Raw genomic sequence first — 22,390 nt, 5'->3', positions numbered from 1 at the left:
GAAACAAAAGCTTCTAGGTGAAATCGAACTTCAAGCTCTAATGAGGCAAAAAGTTCAACTAGAAATCGAGTTGCTTCAAAAGGAACTTCAGAGTAAGTAAAAAGAGCACTATTGATGACCTTGCGTGATACAGTATATATGATTTTTTTCCTGGCAAATGATGACTGGCTTTTTTTTGATGAGACTGAAAAAGATGCTCAAATAAATTTCAATGAAAAATATGTTTTGTCATGTTTTTAATATTCGAAATAGTGTTGCACAATTCTGTCCCGTGCAGCTCTGCCACTAGGTTGGTCCAAGTGCACTGGCTGGAGGTCATCATCAGGCTGCACCTCCACCACAGGAGTCCTCTCCTTTCTGATGGTGGCAATGTTGTGCAGTACGGGCCGTACGGCACATGCAACAATAATGTCACATGCCCTGTCAGGTGCAACCCTCAGACTTTTCAGACACTGAAATCTTCCCTTTATTTGCCCAAAGGTCATTTCAATGCGTGCCCTTGTCCTGGCTAGAGCTGCATTGTAGCGGGTTCGTGGCCCAGGGTTGGGGTCAGGGAACGGTGTCATGAAGTACTGCCTGCATGCATAACCCCTGTCTCCAAGGAGAATCCCATCGTAGGCCCCTGTGTAATGGAGAAATGCTGTTATGTTAGGCCCAAAATAAGTATGAAATATCAAAATAAGTCTCTTTTTCTTACCACGCTCAAATAATGTGCATAACCCTGACTCTCTGAAAATTCTTGAGTCATGCACTGATCCGGGCCATTTAGCTTCCACATTTGTGATATGGCACATAGAGTCACACACCATCTAAGAGATTTCATTATATGTGAACACACTCCTTTTCATTATATATTACCATCTAAAATATTAGTATTACTCACCTGCACATTTATACTGTGAACCCCCTTTCGATTGACAAAATCCCCTTCATTGGGGCCTGGGGGGGCCTTGATCGCAATGTGTGTGCAGTCTATGGTACCAATCACATTAGGGAAGCCTGCGGACAATCGAGCTATAGTTACAGACATAGGTCATGATTGCATCACATTCATTATCGAATTTAATGTACCTGCAATAGAAAAAAAGCCCTGTTTGACAACCTGTGGTCTTAAGTGGCTTGGAAAAACCACAAACACACCCAGGAAATGCTTGAGTGCCAGGTATACTTTGCGAATGGAACGGCAGGCAGCACTTTTGCCAATGTTCTCTGAGTCTCCAACAGCGCATAGAAAGCGTGCCACTCAAGAAAGCAACGCAAGGCAATGCACACAGTTTGTAAGTTTGTGCAGTTGTTAATGCCCGACTACGGTGAGTGGAACTCTTAACATAGGGATCCAACAAGTTGGTTAAGTAAATAATACCCTCACGGGAAAATCGATATCTCTCTATGAGCACACTGTCGCGCTGAGCTAAAGGATCCTGTCTATCCCGCAATATACGCTGAATTCTGAAAACTCTCCTTATCAATCTTGCACCTTCCTTGCTCACAGTACAAACGGACAGGACATGGCTGTGACAGACTTCCCAAATCCACCTTCGCTTTTATAGCCGTGGTCTCTCATCTTGATTACACGAAGTAATTTACTATTACTACTCTAAAATATGAATTACATCTGAAATAATCAAATACATGAAATAGAATGATTAATAGTACATTTCCTTTTTTTAGGAAATGACCTGTATGTATCTGTATGACATCAATAAAAGAATCAAATACTGCATTATCTTTAGTTACATTGATAATATTTATTTATGGAAAACAGTGGAGAAATATCGCTGTTGCTTTCGATAAATGAAGCGGACATACCTGAGTGGCGCGAACTAATCCTGTTTACATAAAGTAAGCCTGCTCCCAAGCAGGTTTACGCTTCGGATCTGTTGCTATGACAGCAAGTCCCGAATGAGCTTCGAGAACCGAACGATCCAAGATCACGCCGAAATCGTCAACAATCAAATCCAGCTAACTTATATGGGGCACCGTTTGTAAACTGAAACATGCCGAAATTAACGGCAACATTTTTCCACATTTAGCTCTAAATCTGTGTTTTTCGAGTCATTTTTTACAACATTTAGTAAAATTTTAAATGTTAAATCTAAATATTATATCTAAATGTAAATGTTAAATGTAAATATTATATATAAATCTAAATGTTAAATGTTAAATCTAAATGCTAAATGTTAAATCTAAATGCTAAATGTTAAATGTTAAATCTAAATATTATATCTAAATGTAAATGTTAAATCTAAATGTTAAATGTTAAATCTAAATGTTACGGGAAACTAAATATTTAGCTAATATGCAAATTTATTGTACGGGTCAACGGAAATACCAAAATAAAAGCTTCAAGAAAACCTCCCGCTAAAGTGTGCTGGTCGTGGTCAGGTTGTGTGTCTGCGCTCCTCTCACGGTCACTTTTGACTGCCATGAGCTGCTTCACCTGTTCCCTACCAGCATGTCCAGCGATTTAGCTGAAAACATTGGAAGAGCCGTTTTGTCGGCCATCCAACGATTCAGCGGTAGTGCACCTCAACCTCACAAACGCCGCAGCACTTGGTAAGTTCATTGTATAGCATTTTGGACGGGTTGATAGCAGTGTTAGCAAAACTAGCAAAGCTAAATTACTTAGCTAGTCCTCAATTATTTCATTTGGTAGGCAGCAGACAGAGATCAAACATCATACAACTCTATTTATTTATTTGGTAGGTAACAGTCGTTCTTGATGTAAATGTTTCCTTAGGAATCCAGCAATGCACCTGGACCAAGTAGACCTGCCGTCTCCACTGGGATACCGTGCCGCTCGGTAGGCCTTCTTGCACATATCATTTAGCTGACTGGTTTTTGTTTTTTTTAGTGTAATATGTCACCTTAAATTAAATCCTGTCAAAGTAATGATTCTGATTCTACATACATTTCATCTTCTTAGGGGTCCATCACTAGCAGTGTCACATCACCAACAACAACATTCACAAGTTTTACGTCATATTTTATTACTGTTTTTGCTGTGAAGTGTCTTTTGATTGCTCACTTTAATATTTTAAAAATATTGATAAAATATTACTCTCTAGCTAATCTGTCACAGTATAATTGCCTCAAATTACCCATCTTTTGTCATAGAATTGTGCTAATTGAGATTATCTGTGCCGTGTTCTAGGATGGTTACCAAGGAAGGCTTCAGATTTCCAAAGAGGAATTGGAAAATGTTCTTTCCTGAAAACATCTTTTACTGAAGCTGCATCTATCCTTTCCATCTCCAGGCCCACTCTGTATAAGTTACTGCAAGACTATAATATCTCAGTGTCAAAATTCAATGTAATCAGTGACCATGAGTTAGATCAGATAGTGTCCCAGAGATAAAAACTGAACATCCACATGTTGGAGAAGTGATGCTGATGGGTCATCTGCGTTCCAAAAACATAGTGGTTCAAAGATGGCGCGCGTAAGAGAGTCACTGCGGAGGGTGGACTCGGCTGGTGTTCTATCCAGGAGAAGAACTGCAGTTGCTCGGCGAGTATATTCTGTGCCTCATCCAAATTTCATATGGCACATAGATGGAAATCACAAGCTGATTCGTTGGAAGTTTGTTGTTCATGGTGCAATAGATGGATACAGCAAGATGTTGATGTTTCTTCAGTGCTCCAGCAATAATCGAGCTGAGACTGTGAAAGCTCTCTTTTCTGCAGCTGTTGGACAATTTGGCAGACCCCTGCATATCAGGACTGATCATGGAGGAGAGAACGCTCAGATTTGGGAGGAGATGCGAGCAAGCAGGGGTGAAAGCTCTGTCTTAATGGGAAGTTCTGTGCACAATCAGAGGATTGAGCGTTTCAACCGAGACTTAAACAATAACTGTAGCCACATTTATGCACCTATATTTTATGAATTGGAATCACTTGGTATCCTAGACTTAGAAAATGCAACAGACCTATTTTGCCTTCATTATGTGTTTCTACCACGAATCGGCCGCACTTTGAAGGAATTCAAAGCTGGATATAACAATCACTCTATTTCCACTGAAGGTAATAGAACTCCCATCCAGCTTTTTGCCTGCGGAACTCACGTGTTTCATCGTCACAACCCAGAACTTTCTACAGCAGAGGTCTCCATACCCTCCTTGTCAAACTCTCAAAGTAGGTTTGTCCCATTAAATGACAGCGATTTGCAAGAGCTATATACAAGCATTCACCCTTTGAAGAAGACAACAATAATGGTAAAACATTGTTTCAACAAACACAGCAGTATATTTTTAACAAACTTGTAAATGTGTGACCTCAACCACAGGATACCAGTGATGTTCCAAAGAGTGATGACACTTAGTATTCTTAAATGCTGTACAGCAAATGTGTTTTTTGTACTACTGCAGAAGCCCCCTCCCCTCTAGCAGTGATACCTCCTGCCACATAAGGACTCAAAGTTAATGACTGATAGTGACTCATAGGCTATTCAGAAGGCTACAACTACATTTGGTTTATGGGTAAAAACAGTTATTCAGATTGCAGTAAAGCCATCAAATTCACACTGTAACAGTGTAATACAGTATAACAGTGAAAATTATCAACATGGAACAGTCAGTCTTTAAATCAATTCACAAGATTATCTACAGTATTGTGCTAATCATTGTAAAGTTGCAATAGTCTTAATGAATGTTGCTGTTAGATGTCTAAGTAATCCTGGCTTGTTCTACAAAGCATGTTTAGTATACTCTGTGCATGAACTGTTTTGAAATGTCCTTGTTTAAAAAAAGAAAAAGCTTAATAAAATTATTAATTGTATTACATCAGTGACTTTATTGATTTGTTGTTGAAAATACAGAGTTAGCATTTTTATAAATCTATTGAAGGTTTGAAAATTATTACATTTCAACATTAAATGGAGTCAGAATTTATTTCAACTATCTTGTATGAAGCAAAGTTACTTGAAACTACAATTAATGAACAGGATTAGAGTTAACAAACCCACCATTTTAATTTCACTTTTTTGGAACATGTTTAGATGGTGCTGAATAAAGCTCCATTCATGAGTGCTACTAAGAAGCAGTAATGAAAAGCATCATCATCAGCCATTGTTGTTTCATTCACAAAAAGCTGAAGCTCATTTGCACATGTGTGTGCAATCGGGAGATGTTTGCTTTCATCGTGAATGAATGTTATTTTAGGAGCTGGTTGAAAACCTATGGCTGGAACCTTGCTGCTCCCGGTGGCAAAAGCCAAGATGTGACCAGGCCTCAAAGCCTTCACAAATGCCTCTTCATCCTTGGTAAGAGTCCTTTCTCCAAGTGCATCTCTCAGCTCTTTATCTAAAAACAAAGAAAAACCCCCGTTAACCTGGGGACACTAAAATAGTTAATGCTTGAGCTAACTAAATGATGGCTAATGTATTTATAAAAAATACAGAGGTTCTGTCTTTGCTTTGCTTGTCAGTTGTAAGCTTTCATACATCTTTATTCCTGTTTTGTGTGTGCATGTGACATAAAAAGACAAATTAAGTTTTACTTTAGTGTCCTGAATTGTTTCATGGCCAGACTACATTATATGTGAATTTCTGCTTACTTTCGACACACTGGAGAAATTCCCGAAATTTGACCACCATCAGTTCCTCTCAAACTCTTCTGTTGCTCCCAAGGACAGAATAGCTTGGCCTGAGAACCCCAGCAATTAAACTGGCTGTCAGATCTTTGTCCTCCCCCGATAGGTCAAGCAGAACACGCAAACTGGGGTTCTCTCTCAGGAGTGATGAAATCTAGACAGAAAAGTTTAAATAATGGTTAAATTCCAGTTTTAAATACAAAAAGTAGCTCACTCTAAATGTTTATTATAAAATAATGACCAACTGATACAGAAAAAATATAAATCTCACTCCATAGTAGGACAAGCCATCAGTTAGTTGATCGAAACAGCTTTGCCGTTGCAGGACTGCAAGGTATAGAGCTGCATTTTTCACAAACAGATCTTTATTGGCCATGGTGACTGTGAGTGGAAGACCTTCAACTTGATATCGCCATGAGTCGCAGCAGCTGACTGCTTTCTCCAAATCATGTTGTTAGATTTGTATTGTGATTGTCATTTATGCTTAGAAATATTTAACCATATATGCTTAGAGGTGTATAATCGATTGTGTAGTGATAGGATGTGTGATCTTCAGTAGGCTGTAAAGGCTTTGTGTGCATTCAGGGTGTTCTGGTATTCAAACCCACATCCTGGGAGCATGGGAGAGGTCGTACCTTGTCTTATTGTTTTATGGTAGGATAAACGTATCTATGTCTGTTTTAGGCTAAGTGCATTTTGTTTAGATGAACTGCTGGACTTCCAGGCCAGTAGGTTTAGGAAGTCATTAATGGGTTCACACACACACACACACACACACACACACACACAAGGTATGTTATATGTTAATGAACCTATGCATATTCATGTAACCACAATAAAAGAGCAGTGTTACGGGAGAGCGGATGAGAGCAACTGGGGTCAAGCGAAGGAACGGCGCCTGTCCAGTTCTCTCCGTGCACGTGAAACATAAAGAATGTTGCCTACTCGTGTCTTGCTTTGCTGTGTAATTACATTGCCTTCAACGTTCCAGCGGATAGGTTCAAGCTACAAACCTATCATTAATTGGTCCTTCGAGCGGATCCTGGGTCGGCATTCACCGAGAGAGAACCCTGGCGTCAGCGAAACGTGAGAATTTGTCATCGGGCGGTGGATGAGCTGTCCGTTTTCTCTCTTCGATGAATGACGATCGGCGGGATCCGAGGCTGATATTACACGCTACGCAACACCGAGTAAGTGTGCGAAAAATCTTAGCTGAGTTGTGTGAAGTCTTTATCACTGTGTGTGATAAAGCGTGTAGTCACTGTGTGCAACTATTCAAGTCTTTGCCACTGTGTGCGGCAAAGCACGCATCCTCTGTGTGAGGTTGCGTTGAAAGCACGCATCCTCTGTGTGAGGTTGCATTGAAAGTCTTTGCCACTGTGTGCGGCGAAGCACGCATTCACTATGTGAGACTGAGTTGAAAGTCTTCATCACTGTGTGCGTTAAAGCGCGTGATATGTAAGTCTTTGCCACTGAGTGCGGCAAAGCGCGCAGCCACTGTGTGAGACTGCGTTGAGAAAATAGGCCTAATTTTTGTTGTTTGTGAGCGAGGATATTTGTTGTGTTGTGTTAATGACTGCGGAGCAGGCGTGGTCTGGGACACGGTTGTTGTTGTTATCATGGGTTCCTAAGCAACCAAGAGTGCGTCCGAGGGTGACAGACGTTTATGCTGGACTTCGCTCCTGGGGCGCACAGTATTTAAAAAAAAAAAAAGTGACGGCTCCTTAGCTGCGCGGGTTCACGCGAAACACGGTCGCGCGGGTTTCACGCGGGACCTGAGCCGTCTTGGTTAATCGCAGGCTTATAAATGGAAGAGATTCAAATGTTAGAAGTTTTTAGGAAAACAGCAGCCTTGAAGAGCGTGTGGAGAAGGCCAGCCCACATCAGCAGCAGTTAAGCTATGCTCTGGTGAATGGCTTTCCCCCACCCCTTGCTGACACAAAATGTTTAGATGATTCTTTAGATTTCCCTGATCAACAACAGCCTGTGCTCCAGACCATTACTTTAACCAGTTGCTAACAGTAATCTGCATTAAGCTTAAGGTTGCTCAAATACAGTACGATGACATATGAGATGAAGTAAAATAGATAAATATTTTACCTAATGACGTGCAGAGAGGCACTTGACCTGTTTGAAAACTGTCATCCTAATATGAGCCATTGTTGAGATATAGAGCACACCTGTGAAAACAACTAATATGCTGAACCCTGTATGAAACAGCTGAAAACTACATGATGGAGAAGCTGAGTTGAATATGAAAATGTAAGTCTTTGCCACTGTGGGCAAAGCACACAACCACTGTGTGAGGTTGTGTTGCGGTCTCTTCTGAGCTGATGAGCAAGCTACACATTATCAGATCAGGAGCTGGCTGAGAACTCATCAAAGAAAGGGGAAGAGAACTATGATAACTGGAGTATGTAGCGTATCCGTGAGTTCAGCTTCTTCTTTCAGATGCGCAGCAGTTTTCCTGAATCTTGATTCATGTGTGTAGAGTGTTCATAGCATCAGCATCATGTTTTTGTTTATTTGCTTTGTTGGGTTGAAAAATAATTAAATAAACTTGTGATCATACTTATGGATCACCATGGCACATATCATCAGCCATATGATTTATTTATGCAGATGAAAAAAGTGAGTGTGAATGTGCCTGACGTCACAGTGTGTGTGTGCGCTGTGTAAACGTAATTGTCACAAATTGTGAGAGCGGTGATTCTGCAGGTCACCAGCTAGTGTAAAGAAAAAAAGAGTAAAACAGAGACAAAATCTACATTGTAGATGAAAAATCATAGGAAAAAGGTTTTGTGTTTATTAGCCAAGAACAACTACAATCTCATTTTCTGCCTTTAAGGAAGAAGAGTTCAAAAAACAGAGAGAGATGTGTGTTGGTTAAGCAGTGATAATAATAATGAAATGTTTTAGTTTTGTCACTTTCAGATGAAAAGCAGACCTGGATCATTTTCCACATGCAGCAGTCGGAATAAAGTTATAGTTTAATATCATTGGAAGTGTTCAGGCCAAGTTTTTGGCTAACTTATTTACAGCTCCATGTGTCCCTCATCCTCACAAGCGAGCTCTCACTCCTCCCTGAAGACAAGGAATGCAGTTCCAAAGAGCAATAACATGGCAGATAAGAGACAGCAGCAAAGTCCTGAGCAAAGAGTCACAGCAAGCAGCAGCAGTGTGGACAAACAGCATCGGAGAAGAAGAGCAAACCATCATCCTGATTGGATGAATGACACTGTGTTTCCAACAAGCTGCAAAGTCACTGTGCTTGTGAAAAGAACGTTTGAGGAGAACTGAGGAGACTGTTGGAGTTTGACATTTGCCACCTTTGGAGAAAATGGCAAGAAGAGACAGTGGAACACAGGACAAAGCTGAAGAAGAACTGCCGGCTGTTGGACTGTTGAAGTGGGAGAGGACAACAGAGTGAGAGTAAGTAAGAACACAGAGGAAAGCTGTTGGTTAATGTGGGAAATCAAAATTTGGGTTAGCAAACCTGGGGAAAAGAAAACTGACTGCTTAAGTGGAAAATTGTGAAGGAATCTGAAACACTGCAAAAAGAAACATATACAAAATCACACACACAAGCAGAACATGCATTAACCCTACTAACACAAACACAAGAGAGCTCATGAAGATTAGGCAGCATCTTGAGCATGTGAGTCTGTTTATCATCTTGTACAAGTCACCTCGTGTGATGCAAAGATCAGTGGACTCATAGCACATTAGCTGAAAATGATGATCAATTAATAGCAGAGAAGTGTGTAGGAAAGGCAGCTTTAAGAACATGCCCTGCTGGAGATGCAGCTCCACAGACATTGATTAAACCTGCCTAATGTTAAGGTTCAAAAATATTGAGAGAGGGAATCTAAAAATAACACAGATCCAGCCTGGTGTGCTTAGACGGCATTTTAATAAACACATGTGTGAGCCCGACCGCTGTGCAGATTTCAGCGTCGAACTGAACTTACAATCATCAAACAAAGGTCTTATAAGGTAGGACAACAAAGCATACGTCACTCCAAAACCACAATGACTTTTAACATAGAACATCATCTTCGCCTCGACGGCAGATGCTTCCTGTCTCCATCCTGCCCAGGCTTATCTTCCTGGAACATCAGATCCACGCTCTGTAACAGACTACCACGTACGCCTCGACTTTGCAGTTATAAACTCTTACCTAAATGAGTCTATCTGTGTGTGTGTGTGTGTGCATGTGCGGGGGCGCGTGCGTGCTGTGTACTGCGTACGTGTCGTGACCTCTCTATTTGTGTCTGTATGTGTGTGTATGTCTCGTCTGTCTGTGCGCAGATGCTCTCTGAACCTTAGTTGACCTCAACTCAAGCAACCAGGCTAAAGCCATCCTGTGTGTAATGATCTTAACTTCTCTTTGACTTGCAGTTAAACTCTGGTTTCAGTTTCACTTCTGCAAAAGCATGCAACTTCAAACACATGTAACTTCCTGTCCCTGCAGTCTACACAGAAACCTTTAAGATTATCGAAGCATTAGAAAAGCATTTAAAATTATAGATTCAACTCAACAGTTCGAAGTGGTTATAACTGGACCTGTAATAAAGACTGATATAACACCAATATATTTGAACATCTGAATGCATCTGGGAAAGCAACATCACTATTAATACTGAAATGATAATGATGATTATAGAGATAGCAGCAAATAATAGCAGTAAAATATTTCTCCTCTCAATATTCCCACTCTCGACCTCTGGACCACCAGAGGTCGCCATACATTACGTTGGGTCACTCCTTGGCCCATTCAGCTGCTTTTGTCCACCCCTGACGTCATAAACTTTAGGATCACTTCTCCCACTCTGACCCTCTCTTGTTCTCTTCATTCAAACCTGATTCAAGCTAATATTACTCAAAACATGAACCTAATTTTGTATTTGGTTTTTGACTTTTATTTTTATATCTCATTCAACCGTACTCAGCATTTGTAAAACTCTTAAAAGCACTGCCTTTAAGAGGATCAAAGGAAGCACGTCTCTGCTTCTGCTTCCTGTTGGTTCCTTATCTGATTATCAGCATCCTATGCACAAAACTGTCGCTGCTGCAAGTTCCTACCTCTCATCTAAAGTCACCTCTCACAAGAAAATGTATCAAGAAAATCATTATACCTGCTTATTCTACTAAAGGATAAAAACCAACCATTTTACTCACTAAGTGTAAGCACATTATCAATAGCTCCTAAATAAATTACATCATAGCTAAAAGCTGAACTCTAACTGTATTTTAGAACTCACATTTCCTGTGTTTAACCTGTTTTAATATATCATTTTATTTCATTTTGCTGCTCTTATTGTAATGGTACATTCTAATTTATACTTTATCAGACTCAACCAAAATATATAAGCTCTCTCCCTTTGCTTCTGTTTTAAACAGAAACTTGGTCACTTCAACAAGCATTTGTTATTCTGTAACTACATTTTATATAAGAGGACTAATTTAGAGCTGCATGTGTTATCTCAATATTTTACATGTCACACAGTTTAGTTACAAGCAAACTCCTATTCAGTTCCTCATTCTGTCATTTGTTATTGGGTCAACTCAAATTCAGTTAGAAGCTAAAGGAATTTCAGGCCTTTGGCCTCAAAACACTTCTAACATCCTCATCAAAACTCTCCTCTATCCTAGAAATAAATCTATTTACTATCTGTTTCTAAAGCCTACAATATAACAGCTTATCCTAAAAATCAAAAGAAAAAATCTTCACAAAAAGAAAATCTTCCCTATTTTATCCTTTATTCCCACAGTTTCCCTTTAATTTTGGTATACAACTTCTGATTAACACCAGCATTTTATCTTCTAAACCGAATTCAGTTCATTTTAATCCTTTCTTTTAACAAATCCTCAGTTTTACTATATCTAGATTATCAAACAACCCCAATAGTTATAAAATCATACTAAAACCCATTTCAAATTAAACAAATTAAATCTTAAATCCCTCTCTTTTTTTGACACATCTCATGTGTCAAACACAAACACGCATGCAATGAAAATCAGCTTGTTATCTCTCATCAGTGTTAAAATAGTGTAAATTTAACAGACGCTTGTTATCAAATGCTGAATTTATCCAATGCTGACAATTAACTAACTATGTTGCAGGACAACAGTTTAATTTTTGTGGGAAAAAAAAAAAAAAGGATTCTGGTTTGACCAACCAGTGATCAGACAATAAATTTAGTTGTTAATATAGTAAATTGGGAGATGCTTTCTGCCTGATTGATGCAGCACAAAATATTTTACTGTATGAGGGAAAATTCTATTTCTATGATAATATTTTGAACATGCATTTCTGTTGTCCTGTCAACTTAGTGGGTTAATAGCTGATATGGAAATTGGTTGATGGTTCTTAGATTAATGAAAGGTGATTGAATTCTAGTACGAGTGAATGGGATGTGTTGGAGTTTGTTAGAGTGGAGACTCTAAGACACTGAGTTTCCTGTTGTGATGTGCGAGTGAATCCTGTACCCAGATACACAACTCTGAATACATGAGAACAAACTTCTTTTGTGAAGTGCATGACAACATGTCACATGTTTTATGATGACGGGGAAAAAGGAAAACTAAAAAGGAAAACTAGACAAAATCTGTGGCCTAAATGAGTAAAAAGTACAGATTAAAATTCATAGCTAATGAGACATGAGGCTTATGTTGTGTGTTGTGCGGCTGATGGTTGGTTTTGAATTAATCTAGCTGATGGTTTTTCTTTTGTTGTGAAGTTGAGCCTGCCAATTAGTATGATGGTTTGATAAACCATGCTAATGGTATGATTTACCCTCCTGAGATGAGGAGCGTGTGTCATGACTTAACGAGGCCTTTTTATTTTGATACTTTCACAGTGCACTGAAAGTTTTATTGATGATCTCTGTTTGAGCAGATCTGCACGATTAGAACGGAAGCGCTATACGACGCGTCGTCGAGAAAATTGTTGCAAGTGAGTTTCTCCACATTAAAATTGGCGCAGGGGAAAGTCACTTTTTTGGGACAATTAGAAAATAGGTCCCTACCCAAAAAAGGATTAAGCGAGAGAATCCAATATAAAGTTCTTCTTTTCTTTTTGAAATGACGTCATTTTGCTGAGAAGTGGAAATGAAAATGCAACAATAATTTCCACTGTCAGCAAAGAAAGAATGAATGAATGCATGAATGAATGAGTGAGAGAAAATAAAATTGACTGACTGGTAAAAGCTGACAGAAGCTGACAGACTGACTGACGACTGTGTGAAGTTAACCCCCACCTGACAAAGGTGCAGATGAATCTATGTGTGTTTCTTTTTACAGGAGCAGAAAGATGACAGCAACATTCGAGGTTGCGTGATGATTTAACCTTTTAAATGCCACTTTCTGTGTCTGTGCATCTACCAGGGGTGTTATTCACTACCTTGTGTTGCTCACAGAGGTAACTGTGAGAAAGTGTGTATACACCTGTGCAGCGCTAACATTTCTACAGCATTACAGTTTTTCATGTGAGTTGATCATGTGATTTATACCAGGACAGCTGGTTGATGTTTTCTACGACAGGATTTCTGGGTTCATGTGTGAAGAAAACTGTGTTTACAGGTTATGGGTTGGTGATGCTGTTACACTGTGTTGTTGGGGAAATGTTAAAGGTTACTTTGACGATGTGAATAACATGTGAGACATTTCCTGTGTTGAAACTAGTGTCACTTCTTTCCACAGATATGGATGGCTAACTTTATGGTCTTTTTACAGCACCTCTAGAACCTGTCAATTTGTGCCTGACCTCCAGGATTGTCCATGTGTGTTGCTGATGTTTGTTTTTTCTAAGAGTGCATGTAGAGGATTCAGCAGAGACGGACAAGTAACATGAGAAAGCAACTAAGAGATGCAGTGTTTGTGGAATAGTTTAATATGGGGCTCATTAGCTGGCCACTACTGAGCTCCTAGTGTTAAATACATGGAGTGACTTTGCTTAAGGGGAGTCGCCAATTACATTAATGTTAACTGAGTACATGGGATGATCCATGTCTGAGGCAAATTATGGCAATAATTGTAGTTTACTGATTTGAGAAAACCTGCACATGATACTTGTCCTGTTGATGCTTTATTACTCTTATGATACAATTGTTTATAAGTGTGGAGTTTGATTTCACTTCCAGATCTTGTTTTCCAGGCCATGATGGTGTGTATGATGCAGGCAGAGCCAGATGTTGAGCAAACTTACTGTGCAAAACACACTAACATCTTTTATTGCAGGGTTACAGAGCTGCTCCAGAGGGGGAGACGCCCTGATGTTGCCTGGGACATGATCTAGCTAACCTTTTTCTTTCAGACAGGAATCTAGGTTTGATGAGTTGACTCATGGGAGTGTCCATGCGTCAAGAGGAGGGGTCCAGAATTATGTTTTCTAAACTATGTTTTTTATGATTTTTGTGTGATTAACAGTTCATTTACGGGTGTTAAACCTATGCAAGTGGTGCATCCAGGTTCAGACGAGGCTTTGATGGTCCATAAATGAAGCTCACTGAACTAAAGAATGTGGTTTGATGATGGTTTACATGCTCTCCAAATAGAAGTTTTTCCTCCTAGCAAGGAAATACAGGTGCAGCAGTCAGAGTATTGCTGAAAGGAATCTCCTGAGAAGTCTTCTGAGGCCCAGTGAGAAGCAAGAACCATTCCAGGCATAGCTGACAGTCCAGGCAGTGGTTGAGGTCAAAGGTCGAGCTGTTTGGGGCCCATTGGGAGATCAGATTCCACAGCCACAGCAAGGACCACGAAGCTGCGAAGGATTAGAGCTGTGCCAAGGGGGCTTTCCAGAGGCCAACAGAGGAGATTGTGGACGACAGACGGGCACCTGAAGGATGAGGGGAGCGTGCCAAGCTCCACCGACAGCGCAGGGGGAGTCCAAGGATGACATCATGATTCTGTGAGAAGCACAGGAGCCAGAAGCTATGGTGGTGATGACAGCAGTTTCCTATGAACATCACCTAATGCTGTGTCACTATACTGTGCATACGATGGCACACTGAAAACTGCTGGGATCATAACAGCAGTAAGATAACTGGATCCAACACCCTTTCCACAGAGGGTTTTCCTGTAGGGATGGACAATGGAGGAGTCATAAATATCCCCCACAGGACAAGGAGGCCTGAAGTGAGGTGATGGGGGTTGGCAGAGGCCATAAAACTAGAGTGCTGAAGAGGTCTGCAGCTTTCAAGATAGCTGAGACCCATGTTGACAAACGGCAAACTCAACTGGTATGTTTGAATGTCTGTTCTACATACATTTGGACTCTGGTCCTATGAACAGTGATGGAAACAACTGGAAGACACATTTATGACGCCCTGCAGAACTTAAACCACTCTGCAGAGAGACGTGTGATTTACATGTCTTGCAGAGGAGCACCACCAAGCTGGAGTGTTTTTGAAAATGTTAATTTCTCTTTTGACCATCAGCAATTCATTTGTTTACTTGTAGGATGCAGTTTATCATTGAATGAGATCAATGAGAACTTGGATAACTTCTAATACATTTGTCAAACTGTATACGTTTACATATGCTGAGTATAAAAATATTTGCATTGACACTGTCAGACATGACGTGATCATAACTGGGGACTTTTCTAGCATAATTGTCAAAAGGGGGGAAATGTTAGATTTGTATTGTGATTGTCATTTATGCTTAGAAATATTTAACCATATATGCTTAGAGGTGTATAATCGATTGTGTAGTGATAGGATGTGTGATCTTCAGTAGGCTGTAAAAGGCTTTGTGTGCATTCCAGGGTGTTCTGGTATTCAAACCCACATCCTGGGAGCATGGGAGAGGTCGTACCTTGTCTTATTGTTTTATGGTAGGATAAACGTATCTATGTCTGTTTTAGGCTAAGTGCATTTTGTTTAGATGAACTGCTGGACTTCCAGGCCAGTAGGTTTAGGAAGTCATTAATGGGTTCACACACACACACACACACACACACACACACACAAGGTATGTTATATGTTAATGAACCTATGCATATTCATGTAACCACAATAAAAGAGCAGTGTTACGGGAGAGCGGATGAGAGCAACTGGGGTCAAGCGAAGGAACGGCGCCTGTCCAGTTCTCTCCCGTGCACGTGAAACATAAAGAATGTTGCCTACTCGTGTCTTGCTTTGCTGTGTAATTACATTGCCTTCAACGTTCCAGCGGATAGGTTCAAGCTACAAACCTATCATATGTTGAGTTGTTGCATTTACAACCTAAATATTTAAGAAAAACACTTTAAATGTTTGTTTTTTTACCAGTGTACACAAATACTGCAGATGGTTCATTTTAATTGGACTCGAAACGTTTTTGTTTTGGTTTATTTGGCTGTATTTCACCAATAAAAAATTTTTTTAACAAAAAGGAAACAAATTGAAAATATAATACATGGAATTGCCTCTAATAACCAAAAGTGTATTTATTATATATTATAAAAGAAGACCAGAAGACTTGTGAATATAGGAAATATTACAATATTCTTGTTATAATACTGCAATTCACCTTTTTCAGATTCTCTCTTAACTCAGGGTCACCTATATCATCTGGTGTTAGGTGTACTTGAAGAATGTCTCCTGACACAACGTAGTCTACTACATGTGGAGAGAGAAAGGCTGGTGCTTCTCCACCTTGCACTATTATCGTGGACAACATCCTGCCAATGGTTCGATATACTCCATTTTGCAAGTGTAGGATGTTAAATTTCAGTGTGCATCCATTTGGTGTAGCTGAAAAATAACACACAAAAAAAGTATATTCTGTGCAGACGCCAACTGATATCTTGAGATTGACAGACAAAAATGTATTACTTTTTTTTTTTTACTGTTTCAGACACACAGAACATAACATAACAGATTTATTATCTGTAGTCATTTATTAACTTGTTAATGTTCTGTCAAACATGTTCAGATCAGGTGGTTGTTGCGTTTGTAACATTATAAAAACGATATAAGTCAACAAGCCTTTAGGCCTTGAGAGTAAGTAAGTTAGTTAGTTTGTCTATGAAATCATTACCTTCAAAAGCACCACTGTCCTGAAAGATGGCCTTCACCAGTAAACGGAAAAACTCCCGCCTTGGCCCCCAAGGTCAGCAGCATCTTCCTCTGTATCATGTTCATCGCTTGCAAATGTGACATAAAGCATCTCACAGCTTTCTGCAAACTTGGGTCTCTTGAACTGACGCAAAAGCAGTCGACCACACATTGGCTCGACTGATATGGAGTTGTCTTGTTCCTGGTGTAATGACTTTCTCACTATGAGCTCTAAGAAGACCTTCAATTTCTTCTTTGCTGAGCTTCTTAAAAGACCTATATAAAAAGGGACAATGACAAACATCTTGGGGAAAAATGGAAATTTGCTGTACATTTGACTCAAGTGCACAGAGTTACAGATAATTATGTTGTGATAGTCCATATTAAATTAGTCAGAAATGAGCAATTACCTTTGTAATTGTGTAACTTCAAAAAAATGATGCAAGTAAAGATACAAATAAGATATTCAATTATCAAAGGTTACTTTCAAATCTTACCTTGAAATATGAACTTCACTCTGTCTATCAGACTCTTCTAGGAGGCTACGCTGAATTGCCTCTTCAAGAGCTTCATCTTCCTCCAGAAAAATAGGGCTAAGTAGACAAGAGATATTAGAAATCATAAAACATGTCAGCCTTGAAGAATTTCTCACACTACATCATTAAAAAAAAAAAAAAAATTGCAAATCCTAAAGTTGCAGTCATTCAGAAAAAAAAAACAAACAAAAAAAACCCAAACATGCAAATTGGAAACCTGCATCGAAACAATATCCTAAACAACATCTAAAATGAAGGATGTCTTTAACCCCTAGACAACAGCTTACACAAATTCTGCCACATTATATGGAAACATCTGCTGTCCCTCTGCCTGTCCCTCATTTTCACTCTCCTGAATGCAGCCCTCTGTTTCCTGATGCTTGGCCTCACTTTCACCTGGTGTTGTAGGCAACGCATGATGCACTGAACAAAGGAAAGAAGGTCAGCATGACTTGCTTCATAATGTTAACAGAGCCTTTGTATATCCTTATATTAGTTCAAGTGAAAGTTGGGCACATATTCCTCCTTGGCTGTAATCACCTGTGATAATCCGTAAACATTAAAATCGGACAAATTAATGATGCTCTCATCAAACAAACCTCCCAGGAATTATTAATAATAATAATAATAATGCTGCATTGGATTTATATAGCGCTTTTCAAGGCACCCAAAGCGCTTTACAATGACATTATTCATTCACTCTCACACACTGGTGGAGGCAAGCTACGGTTGTAGCCACAGCTGCCCTGGGGCAGACTGACAGAGGCGAGGCTGCCATATCGCGCCATCGGCCCCTCTGGCCAATGCCAGTAGGCGGTAGGGTAAAGTGTCTTGCCCAAGGACACAACAACCAGGACAGAGAGGCCGGGGATCGAACCGGCGACCTTCCGGTTAGAGGTGCCCTTCCCAACCCCCTGAGCCACGGTCGCCCTATATTACTCACTGCAGTAACAAAATCTAACTGGTCATTGAGCTTAGAACATAACTAGGTTTTTATTCACGTCACATACCTCGTCTTCTCCGGCAGACTGGACTTTCAAAGTCACTATCAGACAGCTCTTCTGGTTCCTCCTGAGGGAAAGGAAAGCATGTTCTACATAAAATCAAATACAGTTGCACCAAATCACTGGTAACACAGAGGCACATGGCTGCACTAAAAACTGTTTACACCTGCTAAAAGTGCAATATTAATTAATACAATTAATAAAATTATGTTAAGGAACAGACTAACTTTTTAGACAATAAATATTTCTGCACTGCAATATAAAATGTTTACCTGTGCAGGTTTTGTATCCCTGCCATTATATAGAGGCAGGTGGAGGAACAAATCGAGCCAACTTCTTGACCACCCCAAAGAAAACTGCTAGAAACATTTGGTTTCATTAGTCGTTTACATCCTCTAATTGTACTCAAATACTCAAAAGGGAATGTCTGGCCAGTTGACAGTGCAAATGTTCTTCTGAAGATTGCTGCCATTTCTTCTCTAAGTTGTGCTTTAGACCAGTCAGATGTAAAGGAGATCTTCCCAATAAGGCCATCTTGTGCTAGTTTTGCTCTTGAATCTCCTCTCGGTATGAGAAACGTTGATGCTGAAGACAAGGGCAAGCACCACGACATCTTTTGTATAGTGTTTGCAGGTCTTGTTTTTCTCACAAAATGTGAGCGCGTAGCATGAGCTTGAAGAACTGATGGAAGAGGAACCTGAAATGAATTCAAACACAGATACAGATAGACATCTATGCATTACAATAGACTCAGACCATCTTACTATTGTCTACCCATTACACAGAAAACTGAACCTTTTGTATCTTGTAGATTAGCATTTGGTGACTGTTGGTCAAGTTGGTGATTCAGTCCCCAGGTGCTCTAATCTACAGCTCCCAATGGGTTTATCTGAGTATGACTGTGTGCGAATGTTGGACAGAAAAAGTGCTTGTATTAATCTGTGCCTGTGAATGGGTAAATGAGATGTGTTGTATAAAGTGCTTTGAGCACTCAATTAGAGTAGAAAAGGCCTGCAGTTAGGTCAATGTGTATTTGGACCCTAACAAGTTTTATTCTGTTGCCATTTACTGAAACATTTTCCAATCATAATTATATCATGAACATGATGTGCAGACTCAGCTTTAATTTAGGGTATCCATATTAAAATGATGATGTCATTACCAATTAAGCAGATAAAAGGCCTGGAACTGATTTGAGACGTAGTGTTTGCATTTTGGAAATTTTGCTGTGAACAGACAACATGCGGTCAAAGAGAACATAACAGAAAAAAGAAAATTAAGAAATTAATATAGCCACTACAGTGACCATCAAAACAATGACAAATATTGACATAAAGTTTATTTTATGACACCACAGAATAAATGATAGTGTATAATATGAAATGATAGATGTTTTATATCGTCATATCGAACAGTCCTAATACAGAGGGTTCACTGCAAGGTGCAAGCCACTCATAAGCCTCAAGAATAGAAAGGCTAGAATGGACTTAACAAAATACAAAACAAAAAAAAACATCAAGTAAAAGCCAGCAAAATTTTGGAAAAACATTCTTTTGACAGATAAAACCAAGATCAACCTCTACCAGAATGATGGCAAGAAAAAAAAGTATGGAGAAGGTATGGAGCGACTCATGATCCAAAGCATACCACATCATCTGTAAAACATGGCAGAGGCAGTGTGATGGTTTGGGCCTGCATGGCTGCCAGTGGCACTGGTAGTGTTTACTGAATATGTGACACAGGACTGAAGCAGCTGAATGTGTTCAGAGACATACTTGTCTGCTTGAGTCCAGCTAAAAGTAGTCACAATGATTGGGTAGCATTTAATAATAAAGATGGAAGATGACCCAAAACATACAGTCAAAGCACCGCATGACTTTATTAAAGTAAAGAAATAGAATATTCTTGAATGGCCAAGTCAGTCACTGGATTTTAACCCAATTGAGCATACATTTCACTTGTTGAAGACTGAATTTAGGACAGAAAGGCCCACAAACAAACAGCAACTGAAAGCCAATGCAGTAAAGGCCTGGCAGAGCCTTAGTAAGGAGGAATGCCAGCATCTGGTGGTGTCCGTGACTTCAAGACTTCAGGCTGTCATTGCCAACAAAGGTTTTTGAATAAAGTAATAGGAATGATCATTTTATTCTCAGTTATTTAATTTGTTTAATTTCTTTAGAGACTCTGAAATGATAGGATTGTGTTTACAAATGACTTTTCCCCACATTTTTATGCAATCATTTCGTCCAGCCCATTGAATTAAAACTTAAAGTCTGCACTTCAACTGCATTGGAGTCGTTTCATTTTAATTCATTCTGGTAATGTACAGAAGCAACATTAGAAAATGTGTCTGTGTCAAAATATTTATGAACCTGACTGTATATCAAAACCAGTCAGCTAAATGATATGTGCAAGAAGGCCTACCGAAAGATGCGGTATCCCAGTGGAGACGGCAGGTCTACTTGGTCCAGGTGCATTGCTGGATTCCTAAGGAAACATTTACATCAAGAACGACTGTTACCTACCAAATAAATAAATAGAGTTGTATGATGTTTGATCTCTGTCTGCTGCCTACCAAATGAAATAATTGAGGACTAGCTAAGTAATTTAGCTTTGCTAGTTTTGCTAACACTGCTATCAACCCGTCCAAAATGCTATACAATGAACTTACCAAGTGCTGCGGCGTTTGTGAGGTTGAGGGTGCACTACCGCTGAATCGTTGGATGGCCGACAAAACGGCTCTTCCAATGTTTTCAGCTAAATCGCTGGACATGCTGGTAGGGAACAGGTGAAGCAGCTCATGGCAGTCAAAAGTGACTGTGAGAGGGCGCGAGACACACAACCTGACCACGACCGCACACTTTAGCGCGGAGGTTTTCTTGAAGCTTTTATTTTGGTATTTCCGTTGACCCGTACAATAAATTTGCATATTAGCTAAATATTTAGTTTCCGTAACATTTAGATTTAACATTTAACATTTAGATTTAACATTTAACATTTAGATTTATATATAATATTTAGATTTAACATTTAGATTTATATATAATATTTAGATTTAATATTTAGCATTTAGATTTAACATTTAACATTTAGATTTATATATAATATTTAGATTTAACATTTACATTTAGATATAATATTTAGATTTAACATTTAGCATTTAGATTTAACATTTAACATTTAGATTTAACATTTAGCATTTAGATTTAACATTTAAAATTTTACTAAATGTTTTAAAAAATGACTCGAAAAAACATGTTTTTGTAAGATTTAGAGCTAAATGTGGAAAAATGTTGCCGTTAATTTCGGCATGTTTCAGTTTACAAACGGCGCCCCATAAACTTACTTAGCGAGGTACGAAGAACGGACCCCAGGAGGGAGGTTGAACATCTGGTGTCCTGGTGCAGCCACAACAACCTGGTGCTGAACGCCCAGAAGACAGTGGAGATTATTGTGGACTTCAGGAAGCACACAGGCTCACCCCCCCCCCCATCATCCTGACTGACACCCCATCACCTTTGTGGACTCATTCCGCTTCCTGGGTACCACCATCACCCAGGACCTGAAGTGGGAGCCCACCATCACCTCCGTCATAAAGAAAGCCCAGCAGAGGATGTACTTCCTGAGGCAGATGAAGAAATTCAACCTGCCAACACGGACGATGATGCAATTCTACACTGCAATCATCGAGTCCATCCTCACCTCCTCTCAGCCTGGCTGGGGGCTTCTTTGCCTCCCTCCTGCTGTGTGCCCAGCCTGGAGGCTGCGGTCTGTGACCGGCTCCCGGTGCAGACAGCTCCCTGTGATAGTGTTTCCTCACTTGGCTAATGGGTACCCAGCCCAATTTTACTCTTTAAGTGTGTGTGTGTGTGTGTGGGGGGAGAATGTGGGGAATGTGTGTATCTGTAACAGGGTCATAAATCACATTGTTATAATTACACAAAATGTGTTCTAAACCCCCAAACCGTTCCTTTTATACCTGACCTTTAGGACCTCCAAGCCTGTAGTTATGTCAGTTAGAGCCCCTCCTCATTCTTTTCTTCTTCTTTGGTGCAACCTTATAAATACAGTGTACCCTTTGCCTCTCCCTTTTCTACAATTCCCCTGTGGGAGAGGAGCTGGAGTGGGCAAATTATTTACTTGGAGGCCTTTCTTTCTTTTACCGTTTTTATCAGACACAACGCAGAAAACCACCGGTTACACTTGGTGCCGCTGACCCGTCA

At 39.8% G+C, this 22,390-nt stretch overlaps 1 long non-coding RNA gene and 1 pseudogene across 3 annotated transcripts; both read right to left on the bottom strand.

Annotated features, from left to right (window-relative positions):
- Positions 1-236: 236 nt before the first annotated feature.
- On the bottom strand, positions 237-1,463 carry LOC120441301 (annotated as a pseudogene).
- Positions 1,464-4,897: 3,434 nt separating this feature from the next.
- On the bottom strand, positions 4,898-16,679 carry LOC120440896. 3 transcript variants are annotated; one of them, XR_005613604.1, is made up of 4 exons: positions 16,611-16,679; positions 16,101-16,324; positions 5,550-5,722; positions 4,898-5,296 (listed from the first exon to the last, which is right to left on the bottom strand). It is a non-coding gene; the product is annotated as an uncharacterized LOC120440896 (long non-coding RNA). The 3 variants fall into 3 exon arrangements; XR_005613605.1 differs by having other exon boundaries at positions 5,550-5,718; XR_005613606.1 differs by lacking the exons at positions 4,898-5,296; positions 5,550-5,722 and adding an exon at positions 15,791-15,814.
- Positions 16,680-22,390: the final 5,711 nt, after the last annotated feature.

The sequence above is a fragment of the Oreochromis aureus genome, linkage group 7 (assembly GCF_013358895.1).
Source record: "Oreochromis aureus strain Israel breed Guangdong linkage group 7, ZZ_aureus, whole genome shotgun sequence".
Taxonomy (NCBI): domain Eukaryota; kingdom Metazoa; phylum Chordata; class Actinopteri; order Cichliformes; family Cichlidae; genus Oreochromis; species Oreochromis aureus.
This window is presented reverse-complemented; position numbering and strand designations above follow the sequence as displayed.